The sequence below is a fragment of the Spea bombifrons genome, chromosome 12, assembly GCF_027358695.1.
Source record: "Spea bombifrons isolate aSpeBom1 chromosome 12, aSpeBom1.2.pri, whole genome shotgun sequence".
Taxonomy (NCBI): domain Eukaryota; kingdom Metazoa; phylum Chordata; class Amphibia; order Anura; family Pelobatidae; genus Spea; species Spea bombifrons.
Window position 1 is genome coordinate 2,665,006 of NC_071098.1, and position 9,789 is coordinate 2,674,794.

Genomic DNA, 9,789 nt, shown 5'->3' on the forward strand with positions numbered 1-9,789 from the left:
TATAAAATGTTCTTCCTTGTGCTCTAGTTTTAATATATTATAAGAACAGGGATGCTATTTTTTTTATCAGCATCTAAGAAATATTATTTATTTAGAAGAATAACACTTTTACAAGAAGAATATTGTGGGTTAAATTATATTCCTAACCTTTTAGATGGGAACAAAAAACCTGAAAAGTGTTACCGATAATAACCATTTCCCATTTAGTCTTGGTTTCTGGAGGATTTCATTTTTTTGACATGTGACAATAACGTTAAGTTTACCAGTTTCACAAAATGAACACAATAGGCAACAGAGCTGGACAAAAAGTGACAAATGTGACATTATTATACCCCAAAAAGTCTAGACATTAAAATCATTTTCTGCCAAGGTTTCTGCTGGGTGGAATTTTCTCAATCAATAGAATATAATAAATATAATATACTATAATAATGAATATAATATAATATATAATAATAATACCCATTCGGCCCATTTTTCTTGCTGTAAAGATGCAAATCAGTCGTTGGGTTCGTCTCCATATCGTTTTAATCGCAGATTTAAAAGCTAATCCTGCCGACTATGCCGTTTAGTTTTAATTGCACCAGAACTAATTGTGCCAAGAATGATTGTTTATTTTGAAAGGTATATTGGTAATAGATATGGATAATAAAATACACAGACAGCTGTGACGTAAAGTGATATATTTTATTAAATCACCATGTTTTAAGTTATATATCTAAAAGGGTAATTAATTACAATTTACGGATTACAGTTTGCACGGCTGAATACAATCAATGAATACAAAGACATGCATTTAGTTACATTCTAATTACTCGCGACCTTAACAAACATACAAACATCAGAATACACATTCTGGCCACAGGAGACTCCGGAGCCATCTTGGCCCTGGGCATCGGAGAGAGTCTTCAACTGATGAGTGAAGACTCACTAACAACCCTGCCTAACTCTACCCTTTCATTCACTTACAGAGTATACCGGTCAGATAACACCTGGTCGTATGGGAGGTTATTTTAATGGGAATGCCCCCTACTGATCAAAAAGGTAGACTTTTGTAATTCTCTATATATATATAATTGTAGAATTCCTAATCTTTCTCTAAATTACATTTCAGCTGGAAACGAATGCGGATCTCTTTTGCATTAATTCCGCTTCTCAGTTCCTTGACTCCTTGACGACTTTGGAAACCGTTATTGTTTCATTTTAGCGCCAGTGAAACAATCTTCCTCCCCTCTCGATATTTTAATACAGTTCATCTTGGCAGCCACAACCGCCAGTAAACATCGCCTGCACGACACTGTGATTTGTGTTTATAATATTTAAGGGGAAAAAAAAAACAAATTTAGAACAACAAGTCCTTAACTTTGAGAAATGTGCTCAGAGTTCCATCGGAACAAATTATCCGAATAGAATAGATACAGTAAAGGAGGGTAATGTCACGTTAGCACTTTAGTACATTAGCTGCTTATTGTTGAACTCGTTGTGACATTAATGGAATATACACGATAAGGAGACGGTGCCAAATATCTGATTGCTTATTGAAAGCCAAGGTTCATTCAAACACTTCCCGAGGAGCTGCGCTGAATTATATCTTTATAAACAAGTTACCGTCTTAGATGCTTCTGGAGGCTTTCTTTTTTCTGCCTACATCGACTTGCAAATATTTACTGTTCTAGCAAATGAGTGAAGAGTTTCAGCAAGCAATTAAGTCCAAGATATCTCCATTATTATAAGACCTTGTCTGGCTCCAGCGAACTTAATCCAACATTTATCAAGCTGCTAAGAAAATTAATATATATTTTGGCAAATAAACGCTTGGATAGTGTGGAGTTCATTCATCAAATGTCTTCTGTGGCCTTTCCAATGTACTGAGAACAAGTATTTTATTTAGGGATGCAATATTTTCGATTTATTACAGTATTCTAAAGCAGAACAAAAATACAGCAGATGGCAGGAATTTTACTGAAAACAAAAACTGAGACATTTGAGTCTTTATAAGGGGTAATCTGCAAGTTATTTGAAAGTGCATACAACTTTAAATTAAATTTAAATTTTGCATGTTACAGGCGAGGACATGTACGGTTAATGTGAACTTGTATGTACTCGTCTGAAACTCACAGCACCACCCACTACAACAATAATCACATTTAAAAATAAATAAATAAAACACATCTTATCAACCTAAATGAACACCTTTCTATTATCCCACTTTGTATGTGATGGGGGGGTATTTAAAGAAGGGAGGATTTCTATTGGCCTATATACCCTCCTCCATCCCCTGCCCCTCATGTGAGATTTTTATTATAATTTAACCCATCTCTATTTTCAAGGGAAATGGGTATATAGCACATTTTCACCCTGGTTCTTAAATTACCCCCCACCATAAACCTTCATGCCCCTGCTCTGACAAGTGCCCAGCTTACAAACACTTCAAGTTTAGTTAATAGACCTGCCTGTATCTCACATGCTCAAGAAAACCTGACCTTTGGGAGACCGTTGGCTGATCGGAGCATCATAAGTAACTCATTACAGTAAAAATAATCAAATTCCACACCACGAACACTTTTTTAATAACCTCTGTTGTCTGTGGGAACAGTGATCGGCCTCGTTCTCCTTCAGTATTCTCTAATGCATGTCGAATGATCCAGTTGCTGTGATGGAGTGATCCGTATAATAGTTTAATGGGAGAATTTTAACATCTGGCTGCAGGGTTTATGTTGCTGAGTATTTAACAAGCCATACCTCTACTTTCCTGGGTGGAAAATATGATAGAATTAGCCGGCATTTTATTTTGCACGGCGCGTTGGAAAGCTTACCCATCGAGTACAATTGTGTTGAGCAGGATAGATCTCATTGCTGTCATGAAGTGTGGCTGAATATTAGCCACAAGGAAAAAAATTATGTTTTTTTCATTAAAAAATGAGCCGTCACCGTATGTGTGCAAGCCGACGGGTTACTGAAACCATGGCTTTTGTGATGTTTAAAAGCTGACGTTTATTCATGGACAGGGTATGATTTATTATGCCGAAAACATATTCCACTCCGGGAAATAAAATCTCTTGATATTATTGCTGCTCACGATATTCATGCTTTGGAAGCAAACGCCCCCTAGAACCAATTAACATTCATGCTAACCGGCAGCCATTAGTGATTTTTCTCGTGTTATAGGTTTAAGGCAAACAAACCCATGTGACCAAAAATGTTTCCATCAATTCCCGTTATTTTAAGGACGGCTGACCTATATTAAAGGCAAAACTGATTTTCTAAAAAAAAAATAATAAAGTAAAAGGTTACAGAACCCCCGCAGCCTCCATGTTCTGCCGTCAAACAGGTCAATCCCATGGTCTTCCCTAACTCAACAGCATTTGACATTATTCGATAAACTAAACTCAAACAGCAACGCAGAAAAACTTGAGGAGTGGTAAAGCTGAGTCAAGTTGTAATAAAGCATCATGAAGACTCTACGATGGCCAACATGGCAGCTGGGATGAACATTGAGTTTACCAGTGCCGGGTCCGTCTTCCCTTTTCCAAGAAGTGCAGATTTTATTGACTTAGAAACACAGACTTTGATGACAGATTCATGTTGCGTCTGCCGTATCCCATGCATGTTTAAAGTCCTCCGCTGAATTAGCCTCTAACACTTTTCTTGGGAAGCTCATCCGCTTTCTAAATACCATTTTCTAAATTTAACCCCTTAATGACAAAGCCTGTACATGTACGGGCTCAAAATGCATTGTTTTTAATGGGTTTAGGGACCGCACATTGTCCTTAAGGGGTTAAAATGAAGTCAACAGCCAACCCAATCCCGTCCCCTTTCCTGCAACCCCCGCGTCTTCTCTTCCTTCTTCTTGTTCTTCTGTCTTCATTTCTGTCTTCTTTCTTAGTCAGTGACAGCATGTGAGTGAGCCTAAGAGAGTGAACGAGGGGAGATTGACAATACATTTTGTTTCCGAATGTAGAAAGCCCTCCGAAAGGGCAGGAAACTAAATTTGGAAAGAAAAATGTGTCTGAATCGTTTTTGGTCCGTTTGCACAAGTCTAATGGCATATTAGTCCCCAAGAGTAACTTTATTAGACACAGCGAGATTTTAATATGGCGATTATATATCACTTGTCAAAACGGAAAAACAGATCCAAAATATAATTAAGTGATTAACTAACATTCCATGACAGGCACATTTGATGCTTTATTTTTTCCTCCCGAACATTTCTGAGGTCTCATCATTGACAGCAACCAGGATGTAACTTAGCAACAGACTCCGAAAAATCCACATCACAGAAAACACAATTAGCATGCAGAGAGACGGGCTGACCGAGTCCAAAAATCATCATCCCAGACCCAGGCAAAGCTGCCATTTAAACGATGCATTACAGCTATTTTTTCCTTGGGTAAAATATTTTTAAACTCCCACTTCTAGAATTCTAAAATCTTTTCTCTTAAATCTCAACTGGCAGAATAAAAATCTTCATTTTAATATAATAATTCTCCATGGTTCAGTTGTTTAGAATTTGGGGACGGAATTTTTTTTTTTTTTTTTTTGTGTCGACTCCTTTGTGGAGCTAGACAAACGTTTTAGACCATATTACAAAAAAAAACCCAGAAAAAAAGGTTTTCGTGGCTAGTTGATTCATATACAAAATTCACAAAAGGCCTAATTTTTTGGTTGTTTTTTATGGCATAATTTTGGGTTTTTTGAAAAAGAAAAAAGTCTTAGTTCAATGACACATAGGCTTAGACCGCCATTTTCTCACTCCTTTTTCTACAGCTGCCTAAACCAATCAGCTTTCACCAATGGAAAGGAGTAACCATGTAAATCCTGCAGCATGTTCCAGGAGCTAAGATGGCCGCTGTTGCCAAAATGGCTGTAATAAAACGTTTGATGGCTTTCAGACATATATTTACACTTTAAGTAAATGTCATCTCGCACATTATATTGTTAAGAATATTCTTCTTAAACCTGATTTGATCATTTGGAACGTAACATTTGGAGTACCTGAAGCCGACTGGCTAATAGGCAGCATCTGTTGCTAAATATTTACACGGCCTTTGATGCCAACCTTGGGATTTACTGAGAATATTTTTACTTCTTCCTTGCGAGCATGTAATTCAGGTTAACAACCCTCATTATAATCTGTGAAACAGAACCGGCACGCAGGGCCGGCAAATTATCTTTCCTCCAATGAATGCGGCCAAATGTATCACTGCGATCTCCCTTACATGACAAAAATATATATTTATGAAGATTTAGGAAAATAACATATAGCGGATAATTAAATGCCATTCTTGCTTCAAATAATTAAATACCCCTCTCCTGGCACCCAATGCATTGGATAGATCCCCCCCTCCCCCGCTGAAGGATTTCGGGATTTAGGACCAGGATTTACTTTATTTTATAAAGTTTCCCCCCCCCCCATTCTCTAATAGACTGCATGGAATAATACTTAGGAAACGCGCGTCTCTACATCAAATTTATAGCCAACAAATGAAATCGGAACATCTGCTGTGATATATCAATAACGACGTTCTGTAAATAGGCAACATCTTTATATTTTCATTCCTATTTAATGACTTTATTTCTGTTCAGACCGTTATCAGAAGTGATCTGCGTGTCTATAGAAATCAATCACTGCTTATTTTCTGAATGTTGGGTGTGAAAATGTGCGGCTTTCTCCTGCTCGTATTGTTTCTTTGGAACTGTTGATTGAATTGTAACAAAATGTTGGGTTTTTTGCATGCGAATAATACAAGCAATATATTTCAGCAGATATCACTCTGCCCTCTTCTCGGGAAGCTGAGGTTGATTTGTGAATGTTAACTGTTGAAGCGCGATACCCCCTTGGATTTCTATACCTGGTAACTCTACAATAAAACCCCCGATGCAACTATATTTTTGAGCATCGACGACCTATAGCGGCCTAGGTCGACTAGGGTTAGGACGGCAGGTCCAGGGAGGTCACTCTCCTCCAGGACATTTTGCCCTCTTGGGTGATCAGCCCTCCGATGAGTTGTTGCCCAAAGCGCAGCCTCCATAGACTGCTGTGAGCTTTTAAATCACAGAGCATATGAGCTCATCATATACCAAAGCTCCGGAGGTAGGATGGCAGCTCGGAGAGGGGTCGTTGGGGGTGCTGGGTCAGCTTAATGGCGGCATCCAAGGTCAATACTCCACAGATGGTTATACTAAGTTAGGTGGTGAGGCTAGGTGCACCAGAATTGAATTTCACAGCAGGCATCATTTACTGAGCTGCTCAGAATCCCACCAGATTCTGTGATGGACACCCAACTCCTAGAGTTAGATCTTAAACCTTAATGTTGGGATTTCACACCCAACATTCAGAAAATAAGCTCCCCCACTACAGCTTGATTCAAGAAGAACAGCCATTTTTGAGAGTCTTAGTTTTCTAAAGGTCTTTCTAGGTTGACAACTATTATTCAGCTGCCGGTTCGACTGACTCCGAGAGCGTGCGCTTTGAGTCCCACTGGGAGAAAGGCGCTATATAAATACTTGGTGTTATGCCGTTATGTGACCTACGTAATCATCTGACTTACTCCTTCATATCATCCTCCCCAGTCTGTATGAATGAAGGAACTTGGATATCAACTTGAATTAACTCAGCAAACTCACAAGTGGTTAAAAATCTATATTTTTAAAATCCACATATATATCTTTGGTTGACTATTGAATAAACCATCAAAGCCATCATTTTAAGCATGTTTTTTTATTAGTATCTTTATCCCTGTTTAGTCTCAAAAACAAGTGGGGGGAGGAGGGTCCAAGGACATTCAATTAATTTCATTCTTTTTGTCTTGTCGATATATACTACACAGAGTATAACAAAACAAACCACTCCGCAGATGAACAATATGGTTCTTTTATGACTATTTCAGTAAAAGCCTCCAAAGACAGAAGCACACAAGGTCACAAAGTCAAGTACACAATTAATTCTGTATTATATATTCAACCTATAGCAGAACTTTAATACATTATTTTCCCCTGTAAAACACGTATTTATTTTAGTATTCAATTTCCGTGCTTATATTTATTCGGTCTGTTCTACAAGACAACTGGATAAAAACAACAAAAAATTCGCATTTTTCTTTTCATTATTTTTAAATATATTTTTAAAATATTTTTTAATAATTAATTCGTCTAATACTAATGATACTTTTTACTTAAAAAATAAAATAGGAAATACATTTATTTTGGGAGCCGAACTATAAAATGTAACATGTGGTGAAAGCGAAAATGTATCCTTGCAACTCCGTCGGCCAAAATAATTACAACTTTGATTACCAAAAAAACAAAAAAAATCAATATGAATTGTCATTTCTCTATTCTTGAGATTAATTAAAGATGCTTAACAGGTATTAATAATTCATGAGCGTTTGATTTGATACAACATCCTAAATCTTGTAATAGTATTAAAACAGAGTAAATAGCAAGTGAGCGTTAGCAAAGCAGCAAACTCTGTGGGAGATTTAATTATAGAAACAAGAGCGCAGCCGGCATGCATTTGCATGTTAATTCTCGCAGATAGATTACTTTAAACATTAAGACTTAAAGGAGAATTATCAGATGCAAGACATTGATTATAAATGTTATTGCGGCAGTCCGTTAATGTTCTATACACTAAATGAACCCATCCAATGGTTAAAATAACCAACATATATTTATATACCATAGGAGTAGCCACCTTAACTTCCCGAGAATTTTGGCAAATTTGGTGATTCGCACGAAGCAACGAAAATGAGGCCAAACCCCCTCAGCCCGAAGCAGACAAAAGCGAAGCAAAAAGCGAAGCAAAAAGCTCAGAATTTTCATCCCAAATTCGTGGCCCCTTTTACTCACTCTCTCACACTCTCATTTACCTTCTCTCTCACTCCGTCTAAATGGTTTCCTTACCTACTCTGCTGACCACGTCCGCTTCTGTATCTTCTTGTCCTTCACCTTCTCTCTTTCATCTTCTTTCTTTTATCTTTTTATCTTCTATTTTCATCCACATCTCAGCGGACATAACCGAGCCCGGACGTCCACCAAAATGACGGCGCGTACGGTGGCGTCCGCTTCCCTGATCCCCCAATCTGGGGAGGAGGCATCAACAAAAGTGCAGTCACTTTGCCTGGCGTTCACCGGTGACTTCCTCTTCCCGTTAAGTTATCCCCCCCCCCTATTGTTACGTTGCTGATTGTTGTCGATTGGTTCAGACAGGCTTCACAAGGGTGAGAGAAAGAGGAAGGATGAGAACTTCAGGGCAGGAAATGAATTGGAGAACGCTAATTGTTTAGATATATTTCCATATAATATATGAATACTCTCCACGCACAGACACTATAATGCTGAGCATATGTTTTATGTATAATGATTCCAAAGCATTAGGATTTTCAGTCCCTTTCCTTCCGCCGGGATTTCGCACAGGACGTTAATTTAATGGAATGCACCGCACGGAATAAAGAGCCATTCTTTTATTTCCCAAGGTTTAAAAAAAATGTAGTCAGGAAATCCCCCAGAGGTCTGAATTCATTCCGCGGGTAGATTTTATTTTTAATATGTATTTTCGGTCAACTTTTTGATCAACTTTTTGCTTTTTCTTTTCCTTTCTCGCATCCCACATGATGGACAACCAAGCAGCGGTATATCCTTTGCTGATTTGCCAAACCCTTTGCAAACTCTTTAAGTCAACTAATAAATTACGCAAAGCCATAAGTTATTTCCCAGAAATAAATATCAGAGCCCAGTGAAGATCGGTTGAGTGGAGAAACTATCCCCCCCCCCCTTATAGGTTTTCTTCTGAAGAAGCTACGATGAGCTCAAAAGTGGGTAGAAACTGGCCGTTTTGGCAAAGACTCTAAATGCTTCAATAAATACCCATGAATATTGAAAAGGCAAACGCTGTCTATGCGTAATACTTAAATTCTGGTGTAATACTTTAATCCTATGGAAGCCTTCAGGCTGGTGGGACTCGGAAGCAGTTAATTCGCATTTCTCGACGGCGTTTCGGAGCCTCCTCAGACACCGTCACTATTTATCTTTTTTGTCTGTTTCTGGCTATGATCAGTCATTCCCACTTTTGTTATCCTGGATAATGATCTTATTTGAAACATCTGTTATGTAAGGACCCTCAGAAGAATGTGCAACCCCAGATAAGGATATTGGCCTCCGACCAAGCTCATCCATTGATTCAAAGCATTCTCGTGGCACGAGAGGGGACCCTTCACGCTGCTCAGGCTCCATGTGGGATAAAAGCGCGTTGGTTTGATCTGGATACTGTTTCTCGTTTGGAATCTTTCAGATTCCCAGCTTTATGCCAAGCAGCTGATGAATCAAAGTGGGTTACTCACGTTGCCAAACCTGCAAGCGCTAATCTTAACAGATGGCATCTGGCGAGGAAATTCTAAGTCGTGCTTTGTAGTTTTATCATTTTCATTGTCAATATTCTGGCACGGAGTATCCGATAGACAAATGTTTCCTCTGATACCGACGCTGATTATCTCACGAAATTCGCCACTGGGTTTGATTCTGTCGCTTGCAGTTTAAACGGCAAGAAATGAAATAATATCTAAGAAACAAATGTTTGCGAAGTTTAAGAACTCATCGAGATTTATTTGCTTAACTATAACTTGTCGCCGAATTGAAGAAGTTTAACCGCTATGTTCCCAACAATGCGTTATCCTGGCCAACCCTTCAAATTACTCATTCAATGGGGGCTTAGTGGACCCTATAGAGGTAAATTAGGATATCGGGACACATTTATAATAATAAAGATGGACATTACTCTACACAGCATTG